General features: G+C 41.9%; 1 protein-coding gene across 1 annotated transcript in view; it reads right to left on the reverse strand.

Annotated features, from left to right (window-relative positions):
* slc8a2b (solute carrier family 8 member 2b) overlaps positions 1-13836 on the reverse strand; it is a 255395-nt gene extending 241559 nt beyond the window's left edge. Inside the window, exon 1 of the mRNA XM_041805899.1 lies at positions 13724-13836. The gene's annotated coding sequence lies outside the window, so the exon portion shown is untranslated. The remainder of the gene's footprint in view (positions 1-13723) is intronic.
* Positions 13837-15867: the final 2031 nt, after the last annotated feature.

The following is a 15867-nucleotide window of genomic DNA, read 5'->3' on the forward strand; positions in this document are numbered from 1 at the left end:
AAAAAGGTGCTGCTGATAGTATGAATGATCCACCTTCTGCTGCCTCAAAAGTCATGCTGGTGTATATGTGACAGCAGCTGCATCATTTTAGCCTGAATGCACATGTAAGATAAATGTTAAGAGAACATAAACTTGTATAGTTTTTTTCTAGTTTTCTGATGACTCAAAGGGCTTTTACACTGCAGATCACACTTATCCATTCACACCTATTCACTCCACACTCACCTCCATGATAGTAAAGGTTGCTATGGAGATAAGCCACTAATATTAGCTAAAGTCTTTCATATGCATCAATGCACATTGACACCGATGAAGCAGGAGGAGAAAATTGTTGTTATGTCCAGTTAAACTCTTAAATGTGAAATGTTTACCATTTCATCAAGCCAGACATTAACGTCTGCTACACAGAGGTAGAATCAACCAAATCTTAAACCCTAGGATCAGAGGTAAGAGGAGAGCAGTGCACATTTAACCATAGTGTGGGTTACCGTTAATCTACTGAGTGTTATTAAATTAACAACACCGAGAGCCACAGTCTCTGCTCTTCAAATGCACAGTCCTCTCAGAGCTCATCCAGCCTGCAGCTGCCTCCACAAGAGCTCCACAGTGTTCTCCACTGCACCAACTCTTCATCACTCGCTCACAGACAACAGAGACACTGACAGGCGGAGGAGTGGAGGGAGGATGAAGGGAGGAAAACAAACACAAAAGAGCAAGATGAAGAAAAAGAGATGGAGGAACGAAGGGGGGTGTTTTAGGAAAACTATGTACAAGATAATTTTCTCAACTAAACTGATTTTAAAAACCTAGAAAACCACAGAAATGAGGACAGATACAGATTTGTAACATTATAATCCTCTGAGTGCACACACTAGATGATTCAGCTGACCATGAGACCACACACTTGCTGTCTGTAGTAACAACTTCACAGAGATGATCCACACAAGAGATCTTACAGAAACTCAAATGTGATTTCAGAGGAAAAACAAACGTTGAGAATATCCAGTTTAATTTATTCATGTTAGTGTGCTTAATTGGCTTTTATTGGCTGACAGTTACCTTTAATAATTATACTACACAGCACACATAGTACCTCTCCCAGCCACAGCCACCAGAGTATTAATCACAAGGTATCTGATTAATTGCATGACTTAATATGATACTGTATAACACATGGTAATTATTTAATTTAGGTCTCCATTTTCAAACATTTGTGATACTAAATGGGTTGTTTTGAAGAGCTCAGTAAAGCATGTACTGGATGGATGCCACCTTTGCAACAAGACAGTTTGAAATTTCACCTCTGCTGGATATTCCACAGTCAACTTTAAGAGATATTATAAGAAAGTGGAAGCATTTAGGAACAAGAGCAGCTCAGTAACAAAGCGTAAGAACTGTGGTCCGTTTTCCCGGATAGTCCGGTTGGTTTGGAGTGGTGTGAACACTCACACAAACTCTGGTGTGGACCAAACAAGCAGATGCATGTCTGCTTGAAAACAGGGGGTCTTGGTCTGCTTCCAAACAAACCCTGGTGCAGTTCGTTTGAGGTGTAAAAGCAAAGCGGACCAACTTGTGAACCCAAGGCAGGAAGTGGCATAAAGCATAATGATTAACAGATTTATATGTGATTTAACACACTCATATAAATGTCGGTACCTCGCTTGGCATCTGTGTAGCCAAAGCAACACTTCATACTCTGTGCTGATTTATTCGTCTGATGTAAAAAATGACATGCTGGAGAGCTCACCGCCACATTAAAGTACATGTGTTCCAACGCTTTTGTGCACTACAGCGTAGATCCTTCGGAGAGGAGTCAGTCCAAAACATTGGCAACAAATTACCCAATGTTTGATTCCTATAGGACTTCTATTTTTGCTGCTAGATTTAAAAAAATGCATCTAAATTGTGCTCAAGTTTTAAATTCTGGTTTTGTGACATTCCTAGTCTTTATAGACTGATGATTTTAGATGTTTAAAGATGTGGAGCTTTTAAAGTCTTGTCAAAGTCTTCCATGGCTGGCATCAAAGATCTATAGACATCCAGTCTCTGCAGAAATTAAGTTCCAGCTCGAATGAGTTGTTTCAGAGCAGACAGATGATCAAATATTGAGAGCATGCACGGCCTCCTGTTGTCTCCTTATCATCTTTTTATTGTTCAAAGATTTAAGCAGATTACAAACATCTCATTAACTCGACACAGACTTCGCTCAGACTAGCAGTCAAAGCTGCTTCTGTGATTTATTGATAAAGGACAGAGCCATGTGTGCATTTGTCATAGTTTTTTGTGTATTTGTGTTTGTGTGGGTTTGTAATAAATATGTGTGCTGTGAGGAGAGTATCTGCTGCAGTGGCCACCTGCTGAGACGCAGCTCTTCAGTTCTTCTGCCTCAAAATAACCCTGATGAGTTTGAAACTGTGTGTGTCACTGGTGTTGACTCACCCCATACAAAGTCAATGACTGCATGTTTGATATTCTTCACTTTCACACCACTTTTGCATTACGTGTTGTCCTACACAGAGCTCCACTGAGTCTTGGTGTCTCGGAGAATTTTGTGGTACAGGGTTACATAAGAAGCAGTGACTGAGGCTGGTTGTCATTCATTTCCACACTCCTCTTCAGCTCTTTAAAGCTCCTCTCTGTCCCTCTCTCACCCCTACACGCCACCCTGGCCGACCTCCCTCTCCCCTGCTGTCCCTCTCGATGTTTTCCTTAATTTGTCAATTTGCATTGAATTGATTTATCATCCTGTCGCCCACTCTGTCCTCCACTACAGCTCCTATATGTAACCTCACTCCTCTGCACCTCTTTCTCTCCCTCATTCTTCTCTACAGCTCCAGTCTCATCAATATGGATGAGGATTATAGTGTCATATGCTGGTTTTATTCTGCACAGATGCAGGTTCCACTAGCTGAAAAGAAAGTCGGGGTGATTTTGTGCATGCAGCGGTCTGGTAGCTGAATGCCATCCTCATCCTCACTGCATCATCAAACTCTCCATTTGATTTTCTGTGCCATTCTTCCCCCCTTTACTCATCATTGCCTTTATCTTGCATATTTGTTAGCAAAGAGTTAGTAGATTAGAATCACTATTTCTAGTTAGTGGTCACCAAACTGATCACCTGTATTTATCACTCTGGTGTGAATTGAAAGAGGCACTCTTAGGTTGTTTCCACTGAGTTGCCCGGCTCACTTTAGTATGGCACAGTTTGTGTTTCAATAATAAAAAGTTGGAATGGGTGCAAAATAACTGACCTGTACTGTCCAACTTTTTTGGCACCTTACCATAGGGGTGCCAAGCTCACTTATCCACCCCTAAACAGTGGAGCACCATACACATCAGACACATTGCAGTTCCCTGATTGGTCAAAAGAATTGTCACTTTCCATGCAAGAGCGATCATAAACACAAACATGGAACACAGCATGTTTAAAAATCCTGTGGATTCAGAAGAAGGAATATAATCAGGACGATATTTTTAACCAGTGATGTAATACCACCCCATGGACAACCTCTGAGGTGCAAAGGTAACTGGACAGCACTGTGAGGTATCAGAAAATGTCCCATCTAGTGGCATAGCCTTGCCATCCAGCTTATAACCCCACCCACCAAGTAAGGGTACGAGTGTCTGTGGAAACACCAACTATTTTGGAGTACCAAACCGTACTCAATCAAACCAGACCACCAGGTGGAAACACAGCATCTGTGCGTGGTGTAGAGTAAAGTAGTGCTGTACTCAAGACCACACTATGAGACCAAGACTTGCCTTAGACCAGAATGCACCAAGTCCAAGACAAGACAAAGACTTCTGGGAAGAAGAAACGAAGCATAACGCAAACACAGCCATGGTTATGATGGTAAGCAGGGGGCTAAATGTAAGATAGACATCAGAAATGGAGAAGCAACATTTTGATTTAACGCAACAAAACAAGCATTTAAAATCACACACTAGATGAACAAAACATTGTTCTGGACCAATCAACCAACAAGATCTTGGTCAGATGAGAGCTCATCAACCAACCAACCAGCTGAAAGGTGCTAGCATCAATCATATAAGTCTAAGTGTCACCCAGGCTCACCATGGATGATTGGTGATCCATATCAACAGCAAAAAAAAAGGATCCCTACTTCCTGTGTGTCTCTTCTGGTTTTTGGGTTTTGTTTAGTGCTTGTCTCCTTGTCTCCAACTCCATCTCCTGGGTCTTATCATCCCTCAGCCCTGCAGAGGCCCCATCCGTTTGTTCGTCCGTTTGACTTTCTCACTCTCGGTTTACCTGTCCATCCTGAACTTAATCTTTCTGACTTTTCTTCCTGCACGATGAGTCTGCTGGTGCATAGACTAAAAAGATCAGCCTGTTTGCTCATTTATTTGTTTGCTTGTTTGCTGCTTGCCATGCCTCTCACATAGCACAGATCCATTTCCAGCCAAACTTCAGGGAGTGTTACATCTCACTACAGCACTGCCATGTTTTCAGATTACAGTTGAATCTCCAAAGTGATAGAAGCTCCACACTTCTCCTCTCCAAATGTTAACTGTCTGCTCGTCTGTGCTGCCAAATAATAAAAAAAATAAATCCTGCTGTCTGGCTTTATACGAGCCGATATACCAGCCTCCTCTCAGGCTCCTGTAATCTCACTGTGCACAAATCAGCCAGATCATTTGGATAATTAAAAACTGTGAAAGGAGGCTGGAGGTAGTGAAACAGCACTGAATGTATCTCAAGAGAGAAATCAGACGGAGGAGATGGAGGAGGGTGGAGTTAAGGAGGCTGGAAGAAGAGAGATAATGAGGCGCAGTGACGTAGAAAACATGAGGACTGACGGTTACTTTCATTAGGAGATGAAGACTGCTTATGCATTCCAAACAAAAATCGCACTGGAGAAAGGTTCTGCTTCAGGTAATCTGCTGATTGTTTCTACCTTCACAGTGAAACTCATCTGTTTGATTCTTCATGCTTGTTTGTTATCAGGATGTTTTGGGTTTATTCTTAGAAGGATTTCCCCAGAACTGAAGACAGTACAGACAGATTTACTGTTTTATTCTAGTGGAGAAAACTCTAGAGAACAGTGACACCACAGAATCATTGTGTCAGTGTATGCAATGTAAGGCTTGTATGCGTAGGACTACACCACGGTGCCAGCCATGCTGTGCCATGGTACATGAGTATAAATGCTCCGGTATATATGAAATCATTAATTGGAGTTCATCACTTTAAAGCATCTTCACAGAGCTGCTGCTGGAAAAAGACACATATTCTAGGGGAATTTATTTATAAATATTTGCTTGTCACACAGCTCCGTCTGGTAATTAAAGCAATACTGTGGCTATTTTTTAATAACCTGTTATATGGTATTACCATATTACCGCCCCGCCCATCCCTAGTTAGCATACTAAGCTAGCTGCAGTAATGATAAAAATGGTTTTAAAAATGTAAAAAAAGGCATTTAATGTCAGATTTACTAGCTTAAATCTAATCTTTAAAAGCCCAAGAAAGTCACCAAAGTTCCAGGCTTGCTAGAAAAGCTTCCATAAGGACTATGGAGGCACGGATAGCGTTATTAGAACAGCACAATGACAAGGAAAATAGGAAAAAAGGTATGAGGCTACGATATATTCTTCAAAAGTTATTTAACTTTAAATAACCTGTGTCTCTTCTTGTTGTACACAACAGTGCTAAACAGTTATTTAAGCTGTTGCGAGACCAATCCAATCTAATGCAGCACACAACATGTGTTAAAGCCCCTGACATGCCCACAGAGGCGCTCTGTAAAGCAAGAACACTCACTACTGTATGTTTCTGTTATTACAGGCATCAGGCTTGGAGAGGAAAGCACACAGGTTTCACCTGTTTACTGTGCTTGATTAACTGCAACCGCACCGTGGCTGATGTTTGGTTGGTTATCTGGCTGCTGGTGATGAGAGTGTGAAACATTACTGGCCTCAGACTGTGCTGTTGTCTGTCAAGTATCACTCTGCTATGCAAGCGACAGCATCTGTTGTGCCTCCTGTGTGCACTACAACATGATGACTCATTAAAACCAATGATGACAGTGTGCAAAAATGCATTCTTTGGCAGAAATTTTACCAGTGACAGTACTGACACTGATTTAACATTGCTGATACCAAAAATGAGCTCTGGTATGGACTTAAAGAATCACCTTTATATCTTTACCTAAATCTGCCTCCTCCACATGGAATTCAAGGAACAATCAAGAATTCCCTAACTGTGCACTGATATGAACTGTCTTAGTCCCCTCCCAGAAACAACTTTGCCAGAGATCCCGTGAAAGACATCCTGCTGGCTCACACCACCAGATCTCCTGCTGAGCTGCAGGAAATCCAATGGCTCACTGAGAAGGACCACCCCAGCAAAGAGGTGGCATGGACTCCACCGACCATGCAGAGAAGCTATGGCCGACAGAGGAGCTCCAGAGGCTCCAGGGATGCAGCAGTGGGACAGCCAGCAGGGCAGCAGAACCATCCAAGCCTTCACAGACCAGCAGTGCAGCACCTTGCTAATGGAGGAGCAGAGACATCACAGACTTCACAACCAGCTGAGGAGCAGAGTCTTTCCCCAGCATCAGCGGAGGGAGGATTATTTCACCCATCTTCTATTCCTGCTCATAATAAAAGTTTTAAAATTAAAACATTCTGTGCAGTAGTGAGTTCTCAAATCCACGTGGTGAAGAATGTGCCACTCTATCAAATTTCTCCCATTCTCTATCCTGCAAATTAAAGATGGGTGCAATAGGTGCTTAGACATGCCAATCATGCAGGGCTTATCTGACACATCCTCCCATAGTTCACATGTAACAGGCCAAGTCACATGTGAACAAACCAAGGGCGTAGAGGTTTGGGGTCCAGTCGGACTAACATGTTCAGATACAAATTTAAAGTCCAGTTTCATCCACACAAACAGACATTTTCTAACTGCATGCAGATTCACTGAACAATACATCACTCATGAGTCCACATTTAAATGTTAAAATCATGAATCATAAGAGCTAAAAAAGCAGACATTTGAGAGTGATAGTGTTTTAGACCAACATTCAGGCAGCCCGTCACAGTATCATGTATAATGTAAAGTGTAATGTTATGTAACAGCCCTCCTCTTCAGCAGATCTGCTCAGCAGCTCGCAGCGCAGGGCTGAAGCTTTTCCCTAGTGTGATTTGTAAATGTGCAAGTGTTTGAGGTGGGGCAATGATAAAAGAGCTGCATGACCCCCCCCCCCCGTGTGTAAATAAAGGTGAAAAGATGCAGGAAACAGGGTGACATATGTCTCCCTCTGTGGATAAGGGTATCTGCTAAACGCCTTGTAGTTGTGGAATGAAGTACGGCACGGAGAGGGTGAAAAATGAAGAGGATGAAAGGACGGGAGGAGATGTCGAGGGAGCAGGAAGTAGAGTAGAGGAGGGGAGGGGAGGGGAGAGAGAGGAAGGAAAGTATGGGAGAAAGCAAGGGTAAGAGAGGGAGACAGCTGGGAGATAATGGAAAGAACGAGGAGAGGCAGAGAAGGAGTAGCGGTAATGAATAATCCATCAGCCAATATAAAAAGGTAAAGAGGCTGAGAAGAAGCCAAACACACTGGTTTAGGCTGTGAGTGCAGATAGCAGAGGTAAAACTCTCATCATCTGTGCACAAACAGCTGTCTGAGGAATCATAAAGTCAAAGAGCACCCTGCAAACCAAACATGCAGGTCATCAATATGATGAAAAAACATTCTCATTTTCCCTAAAGCAGCCTCTTGTTGTATTATGTCCCTTCAGTCTTTATATTAAAAAAAAGAACACCACTGTTGTTTTTTGTCCTGCTGCTGCATCTGTAGCCTAAATTCTTCCTTCTTTAAAGATAGATGGAGAAAAGGAGGGAGGGAGGGAGGTGTATTGCCTCAGACAGAGAGATAGATGGAGGAAGGGCTGGGTGGAAAGCTGGTGCAAGGAAGACAAGGGAAGCCCTGGAAAAACTGCATAGAGAGAGAGGGAGGCGGGAGAGAGGGGGCAGGAGAGAGGGAAGCAGAGAAAGAGAGGAAGAGGCAGAGAGAGAGAGGAAAAGCCCAGGGAAGCCCCGCTGCAGCTTCTGAACACAGTAGGAGGATCCCCACTTCTCTCTGCTCCGTACGCCTGCCTGCTGCAGCCTGCTCATTATCAGCCACCCCCTCATCACAACCAAGGGCAGACTTTAGACTGAATGCATAAACTACTATACATTCTTCATCATGAGCTCTTCCTCCTTCTGCTGCCCTGCAGATCTGCCTCAAGCTACAGAGCTCAAACTATGAGTAAAAAAAAACAGGACTGGTTATAAGGACACCACACTCTGATTCATACTGAGACACTATATGACCTAAATACTACACACTCCTCTAACAACCACACAAACCAATCTTTATTTCTCTTATTTAATCATGAATTCAAATCCTGGATACTGTAAATGGCCACATTAACACCAGAGTGACAGATTTATGTAACAGTCCTTTCTTCATTGGTGTGTTTTTGCATAATTATTCTCCAAATACACAACTTCTTCCACTTAAAGAGAACAAAGCGTCTGTCATGCTTGTGCACAGTTATGCAACAGTGAGTAACGACGCCTGCAGCTCAGAGCAGATTTTAAGAAAAGAAAAGAAAAACGTTGAAATAAAATATTAAGCGGGGTAAAACGAGGCGACATAAGAAATAGATGCTGTGAACCATTAAAGTGACAAAGAGGGCGATGAACACAAACCCAGACCGGACAGACGAGTCTGCTGCATGAAGCTTTACAAAATAAGAGGACCACACAGGAACTGGGGGAGTGGATTTCAAGATAAAAGCATACAGCTAATAAAAAGAAGACAGTTAAATATAGAGCACTGACCGCTAGGCCAAGTCTTCTGACTCTCACTGAAAGATTTTAGAGCATTTCATGCTTCTGTCTGCTGATGAGCTTTATAGAGATGCTGATTTCATCTTTCAGCAGGACAGGGCCCTTGCCCACAATGAAGCTAAGACCCCTAATAACTGGTTTGCTGACTGGTGTTACTGTGTTTTACTAGCCAGAGGAAGGAGGAAGATGAGGGACAGCAGAGCCAATAATAAGACAAGATAAGCACCTCAGGCTGACTGTTTCTATGCCACACCTCACTCATGCAAAAGGAGCCCTGACCAAGTATTGAGCTCTATGATAAACATCGTTTTCAGAGGAAAAATTCTGTATTATAAATCCTTTCTTTGAATCGTCTTACACAACATTCTTATATTTTAGACCACTGGATGTTTTTTATTTTTATAACCTAAAAGCTGTCATAATTAAGATTAAAACAATAAAAAGGTTTCAAGTATTTCACTTTAGATGAAGCCAAATGAATTTAGACTACACAAAAGTTTTTCTTTTTAAATTCTATTGCAGGAAAAACAAACTGAGAGGAGAGGACAGTGGACAGCTCAAGACATCAGACAGAGCATTTGGGGGAGGAAAACCCAGGAAAGGAGGTCACATGTCAGGGCTCATTAACCTGACTGGCCAGATGGATTTGTTTCACACATCCAACCTCCCATAGACGGTGTTTTGGAAAAGGCAGAGCCTTTGAAAAAACATTCGGAGAGTGATTGGATGAACGGTCTGTCTGTCACATTTTTATGGACCAATCAGAGCAACAAAACGTGACTTAGCCCCTACCAAGCAGTAAACTCCATAGAGAACTGCATAATGCAAACCACAGTGACTGCAGACATGTCAGTACATGATTTCTGTCATTTTTGAAAAGAAAACGACTCACTGCTGTTCTTTGTTCTTCTTTTAACAAAGAAATGTTGTCAAGTTCTGATAAAACTGGCACTTTAGCAGCATCCACGCTAATCTCTTCTGCCATAATTGCACCGGCCTCTTGTTGCTGCTTGTTTACATCACAACTCCATTGCGTCTGAAAGTACTGCCCCTCGATGCTGATTGGTCCTGTCACTTTCTAACCGCACCCAAACGGTTCAGACGGGAGCTTTGCAAGATGGATTCACCAGTGAGAAACCAGGAAACGGGCAAATCCATTGTGAGATCTTTTCCTATCTAGTTTTTGTGCAAATCAAATGATTTACAGCCATGAGTCTTCGACGACTTTGCTTCCAAAAGTATATTTACTATTCAAATCCTCCACTGATATTTCTCAAAATCCTTTAAGAGACATTTTTATTCCAGGAAAAAAATGTAACAGCTATAAAAACACTTGTGACAACAAAATATCTGATTTGGCAAAAAAACGGCATTTGAAAACAGATGAAAAGATGGTGTACACATTTTATATGAAGATGAAGGAACTACATATCCCACAATCCATTATCACACTGTTTTTATTGTTAAAATTTTGTTTTTAACTTTCAAGCAGCTCACTGTACATTTACCTTCAACCTTTATTTATCTTCATTAAACTGATACATTTTTAACTGGGATGCACAATCCTGGATTTTGGTGGTGTCCAATATGCCAATATTTACATATGTATATTAGCCAATACCAGTATCAATACTCAGATTTAAATCCTAAGCCCTAAAAACAGACCATTTTAAAGTTTGAGGATTTCTCATTTTAACAAATTTCAGTCCTTGAAACACACAATAAAGTTTAAGGACTGATGTAGAAGTTTCATCTGGGATTTTGAATGTTTTCCTTAAAAACAGGTTGAAGTCTTATTAGTTTTTGCTCTCCGTAGGGACATATTCTATCGTTTCACACTCCAGTAGCTGGCGTGGAGTCTAACTTAGATATTTCTGACATCATGCTGAATGTTAAGCTCCTTCAGCTAGCTGGTTGGCTTGGTTTCAGGATCATATCTATCATTTCCACCCATCCATTTTCTACACAGCCTATCCCAGCTGTCACTGGGTGATGAAGAAATATTTCATAAACACTCCAAAAACTGAGGTGAGAGAAAGACACGAGGGACGAGATGACTTAGGTTGAGCTGTTTACTAGTCTTGACCAAGCAGAAACAGTGACATCAACACAGTGTGAGGTTGAAGCCAGATTTCTAACGAAGCCCAAAAGTTCACCCTTTTATACCTTTGGTCAACCTCAACCTTGATCATAACTCAACATATGATCCTGCAGACCCTGACGTACTGGAGCCAGACTGTCTCTAAGGTTCACGGACACATAAGCTGTGAGGAAACAATGTTTGACTATAGGAACAAACAGTCCTGACTTTACATTGTGACCTGGGCCTTGAATAACTCAACAGAACATCTGTGAAGACACAGAAATGCAGTAATATAAGGAAGGAATATTGGAAATTTCCTTAATACTGGGTGATAAGCGAGGTTTATTCTGGACTGGTCCCAAGTCAATCGCAGGGCTGAAACATAGGCTACGTTCACACTGCAGGCCTTAATGCTCAATTCTGATCTTTTCTCAGATCTGACATTTTTTGTTTTCCTGTTCACACTGCAGTCAACTTCAAAATGATCAGATACGTATCTGATTTAGAACCACATTCGAAAGTGGCCTGATTCTGATTTGAAAAGGTAAGATTCAGTGTGACTTGCACTGTTCACACTGTCAGAGAAAATCAGATAAGAGTCACACGTGAGCAAAAAAATCAGATTCAGGTCACTTTTAACTGCAGTGTAAACGTAGGCATAGAGACAGACAACCAAGCACGCTCACACTTGTACTCACACCTACAGCCAATTTAGAGACACTAATTAGTCTAACGAGCATGTCTTTGGTGGTGGTGGGAGGAAGTATCCAGAGAGAACCCACACATACATGGGTAGAACATGCAGACTCACACAGAAAGGCCCTGACTCGGACGTGAACCAGGAACCTTCTTGCTTGCTTCCTATATTGATGTTTATTCTCAAACTTAAAGGTGCTGAGAGAGACTTTTAGTTTTATAAAGAGATTTGATAATCCAAGAAAGGGATAACCTGACACACTAGATGGATTTGTTTCACACATCCATCCGGGAAAGCTTCAATAGGAAACATTTGAGAAAAGGCAGAGGCTTTGAAAAATCCTCGGAGTATGACTGGGTGAATGTTCTGTCTGTCACATCTCTACGGGCCAATCAGAGCAACAAAGCATGTGATGTAGCTGCTAGCAAGCTGCATATACGCAGCTCTTGAGGAATAACACGAAACATGGCGACTATAGACATATAAGTACTCGACTTTTGGCGTTTTTGAAAAGAAAACAACACACTGTTCTTTGTTCATCTTTTAACAAAGAAATGTTGTCAAGTTCTGATAAAACTGGCGCTTTAGCTGCATCCACGCTAAGCTCTCCCTCCATAACTGCTTCAGCTCTTGTTGCTGCTTTCTTACATCACGACTCTGCTGCGCCTGAAAGTACTGCTCCTCGTCGCTGATTGGTCCTGTCACTTTCTAACCGGGCCCAAACGGTTCAGATGGAAGCTTTGCAAGATGGACTCACCAGTGAGAAACAAGGAAACGGGGCGTACCCATCTGCTTTGCAAGGTTAAGAAAGAGAGGTATGGGGAAACATACACTTTCTGCTTTGTTCTGCCCCTCCTCAAACATTTCAAATGTCGACTGTATGCTGCACTCTGTTAAGGCTATGATGCACTTTTGGTGATCTTGTCTTTTAAATATATGTTTGAGATAAATGAAGATTGATGGAATCAATGGCGAAATGTACCTGTGGAAAAAGAAGTGATTAAAAAAGTGGGCGTTTACTGCTGATAGGGTGTACACTGTTGAAGAAGTAGTCATGGGTGAAATGCCTGCTATGATAGAATTAAGAGTGAGCACAGAACCGTACAGGCTGTTCTTATTCAACTGTTTTCATATGAAGCAAATGAGGAGCAATGCGTGACCTCTGGGAGCAGTCATCAGTTGGCAGCCTCTCATCTGTTCACTCTCAATTTCTGCTTCACAACATGGCTTTATTTTGAAAGTTTGACCGGATGTCGCCTGTTTCTGTGCGTTCACTTGACTGCTCTCCCCAGCAGAGAGGCGCAGTGTCATCCTACAAATACTACAACCCAAACTCACGCTGGATCAGCATCAAAGACAGCTCCAAACATCAGCACCTTTAGGTCAACTTGTCGTTTACGCCGTTATGAAACATCCAGGTCACGTGCTCCACTCAGAGAAAAAAAAACACACTATTGCTAATGAACTTTTTCCTGCAGTAATGACGGCAGCTCGAGCGTAAATATCATGAGAAAGTGTTGTTGATGCTTGTCTCGAACACAAACACCTCCACACTCCCAGCACGCGCTCCCTGTGGGGCCACGCGGGGCAGCAACGCTCGTTACGCGGGGAGGAACTCTGGATGGAGGAGGCGCAGTGTAGTCTGTGTGCATCCAATAAAATCCCCGCAATATCCTTAGTATTTCACTCACGCAGCCAAAAAAACTTCAGGGGGGGACTGAGACGCCTCGGGTATGAGAGGAGGAACATGATCCGGATTATGTCGAAGACTGTAAATACATAAATCATCCCACAGATTACAGCTATACTAATTGAATGAGATTGTTTTGGCGCGTTTTGCAGATTAACACACATCGGTTTAGACATGTGATCCTCCGGCTTACAACATCACTTTCCACGGGACACAAACGGTGACAACAGTCCAGTTCTGGCACCACAGGCGGCTCCACATGGTCCGGATCAGCACTGATGCCTGCATGGGGCGATCAAAGCGCACGGGCAGGTGCGCGCGGCAAATACGCACACAAACAACCGCTGAGCAGCACAAAGCGAGCAGAAGAGTGAAGGAAACGTGTCCTACCTTGTGTTAGTGATGATCCGAGAGCGAAGCAGTGAGCATAGTATCTGATGTTAGAGTGGAAGAGAGCGAACTGTCCTCTGTGTCTCTGCTGCGCTCCGTCTCTGCAGCCTCTCTCTCTCTGTCTCTCACACACACACACACACAAACACACTCAGCGCGCAGTCGGGCGGGGTGCCGAGCAGTACCGTTTGTCCTCGGGGGCGCGGATGGACGGATGAGGAGAGACGATGTGTGCCTGGAAGAGAAGAGGAGAGAAAATAGAAGGATTGAAGGGGAGATCAAGAGAAAGAAGAGGAAAGGATACAAGAAAGCATGGAACAAGAAAGGTTGGATGAAAGTGAAGGAAGCTGGGGTGAATGGAAAAGAAGGGTTGGAAATGAAAATGTGGCCAACACAGGCGTAAGCGGTTTGAACAGGGTAAAGGAAGGATTCGGTCTCATGCAGCGACCCTCATGATATAAGTGAGCATCACATGTGAGTTTAATATGAAAATAATGTTTAGATAACCAAGAAGAGTAAGGTGCAACCTGACAGGTCAGACAGACTGTTTCACATGCATTCAATATACAGGAGCATCCCAAAATATTTAAATATAACAATGACAAAGTCTACTTCAGAGTTCCATTCCTATTCTAGACCAGTGGTACTCAACGCGTGGTTCTCATGTGGCTCTTTTGGGAGGATTTGGGGTTCTTTTATGTCTAAATTTGAAATATGATTCCCTCACAAAACCTTTAAAAAGGGAAACCTTGACCTCAGAATTATCCGTTCAGATTTGTTTTCCACTCTTAAACATCAGGCTTTAATTGTCAAACTTAATTGTCAACCTTTTTTTTTGGTCTGGATATTTCCATTGTCCTTATTTGCAATTTTTTGCCTTTTTTTTACCCCTTTGCCTCTTTTATCCTGCCTTTCACACATTGCATTTTTCCCCCACCATTTTGCTGCTTTTTGCTAATTTTAGTTACTTTTCACTCATTTCTCCCACCTTTTTGGTGCTTTTTGCTAATTTCAGTTACTTTTCACTCATTTCCACCATTTTGCTGCTTTTTGCTAATTTTAGTTACTTTTCAGTCATTTCTCCCACCATTTTGCTGCTTTTTGCTAATTTCAGTTACTTTCAATCATTTCCCCCACCTTTTTGCTGCTTTTTGCTAATTTTAGTTACTTTTCACTCATTTCTCCCACCTTTTTGGTGCTTTTTGCTAATTTTAGTTACTTTTCACTCATTTCTCCCACCTTTTTGCTGCTTTTTGCTAATTTTAGTTACTTTCAATCATTTCCCCCACCTTTTTGCTGCTTTTTGCTAATTTTAGTTACTTTTCACTCATTTCTCCCACCTTTTTGGTGCTTTTTGCTAATTTTAGTTACTTTTCACTCATTTCTCCCACCTTTTTGGTGCTTTTTGCTAATTTTAGTTACTTTTCACTCATTTCTCCCACCTTTTTGCTGCTTTTTGCTAATTTTAGTTACTTTCAATCATTTCCCCCACCTTTTTGCTGCTTTTTGCTAATTTTAGTTACTTTTCACTCATTTCTCCCACCTTTTTGGTGCTTTTTGCTAATTTTAGTTACTTTTCACTCATTTCTCCCACCTTTTTGGTGCTTTTTGCTAATTTCAGTTACTTTTCACTCATTTCCACTATTTTGCTGCTTTTTGCTAATTTTAGTTACTTTTCAGTCATTTCTCCCACCATTTTGCTGCTTTTTGCTAATTTCAGTTACTTTCAATCATTTCCCCCACCATTTTGCTGCTTTTTGCTAATTTCAGTTACTTTCAATCATTTCCCCCACCATTTTGCTGCTTTTTGCTAATTTTAGTTACTTTCAATCATTTCCCCCACCTTTTTGCTGCTTTTTGCTAATTTTAGTTACTTTCAATCATTTCCCCCACCTTTTTGGTGCTTTTTGCTAATTTCAGTTACTTTTCACTCATTTCCACCATTTTGCTGCTTTTTGCTTATTTTAGTTACTTTTCACTCATTTCTCCCACCTTTCTGGTGCTTTTTGCTAATTTTAGTTACTTTTCACTTATTTCTCCCACCTTTTGGGGGGTTTTTGCCAAGTTTAGTCATTTGTCACTCATTTTCCCCCACATTCTTGCTGCTTTTTATAATTCTAGTTATTATTCACTCATTTCCCCCA

Source organism: Cheilinus undulatus, linkage group 2 (assembly GCF_018320785.1).
Source record: "Cheilinus undulatus linkage group 2, ASM1832078v1, whole genome shotgun sequence".
Taxonomy (NCBI): domain Eukaryota; kingdom Metazoa; phylum Chordata; class Actinopteri; order Labriformes; family Labridae; genus Cheilinus; species Cheilinus undulatus.